Here is a 1,220-nt window from a genome sequence, read left to right as displayed (position 1 = left end):
CCAGTGCACAACAGAATTCAGCACTGCCCGGTGCTGTGCCATCCTCGCAATCATTGCTCTGCTTGAGCCCTTCCTTGCAGCTATTGTGTCAACGCAGCTTGTTGAGGGTCTCCCCCTTTTCCACTGTGCTGACCTTCTACTGTACCAAGCATGATATTCTTCTCCAGGGACTAGTCATTTCTGATAAACATGACTAAAGTATGAGAGACAAAATCTGGCCATTCTCACTTCTAAGTATTCTGGCTATACTTCCTCCAAGACAGATTTGCTTGTTTTTCTGGCAGTCCATGGTATATTCAATACTCTTTGCCAACACCACAATTCAAATGCATCAATTCTTTGGTCTTCCTTATTCATTGTCAAGCCTTCACATGCATAAGAGGCTATTTAAAAGGCAATGGCTTGGGTCAGGCATAACTTAGTCTTCAAAGTGACATCTTTGCTCTTCAGCACTTTAAAGAGGTTTTTATTTGTAGCAGATTTTCCCAGTGTAATACCTCATCTGATTTCTTGACTGCTGCTTCCATGGGCGTTGATTGTGGATAAGGAAGACTGTTTAATAACTAGCAATATGCAGATAACACAATCTTCTTTGCTGAAAGTGAAGAAGACTTGAAGCACTTACTGATGAAGATCAAAAACCACAACTTTCAGTATGGACTACACCTCAACATAAAGAAAGCAAAAATCCTCACAGCTGGACCACTAAGCAACATCATGATAAATGGAGAAAAGACTGAGGCTGTCATTTTACTTGGATCCAGTTTTTTTCCCCCCATGATTATGGAGGGAAGTAACAGATTACAATTCAGAATGAGAAACAGGTCAGGATAGAGTTCTTCAATCAGGACAGGTTCTTCTCAGCCCTGCCACAGGTACATTTGTCTCTGGTCTAAGCCTCTTCCTTGCTCAGGCAAGTATTACAAAGCTGTTTTAGCTCTGCCAACAGGTGCCCAGAGAGGCACCCCACTCCCCCAGCCAGTTCCTGTCCAAAGGCATTCAGCTTTCTTCCTGCACGGGCCGGGAAGTCTGCCACTCTTTCTCATGTTGGTCACTTGATTCTGTTGCTGCCATTTCTCTGCTGCTGCTTCTCGCCATCCCTTGCCATCTCAGCAAAGTGTTACAGCTCTCTCTCTGTCTCCTGGGGTGAGGAGGTCCAGCGCAGGAATGTTGGGTCCAAAGATGTGCTCCACTCCTGGCTCTTCTTTCTTGATGGTAGT

At 44.7% G+C, this 1,220-nt stretch overlaps 1 protein-coding gene across 1 annotated transcript in view; it reads left to right on the top strand.

Moving 5' to 3' along the window:
* The window catches only part of FNDC1 (fibronectin type III domain containing 1), a 128,737-nt gene that overhangs the window by 70,178 nt on the left and 57,339 nt on the right, over positions 1–1,220 (top strand). The gene's annotated exons all lie outside the window — the stretch shown is intronic.

The sequence above is a fragment of the Orycteropus afer genome, unplaced genomic scaffold (assembly GCF_000298275.1).
Source record: "Orycteropus afer afer isolate SDZICR_OR568_19922 unplaced genomic scaffold, OryAfe1.0 scaffold00135, whole genome shotgun sequence".
In the NCBI taxonomy this organism is placed as follows: domain Eukaryota; kingdom Metazoa; phylum Chordata; class Mammalia; order Tubulidentata; family Orycteropodidae; genus Orycteropus; species Orycteropus afer.
This window is presented reverse-complemented; position numbering and strand designations above follow the sequence as displayed.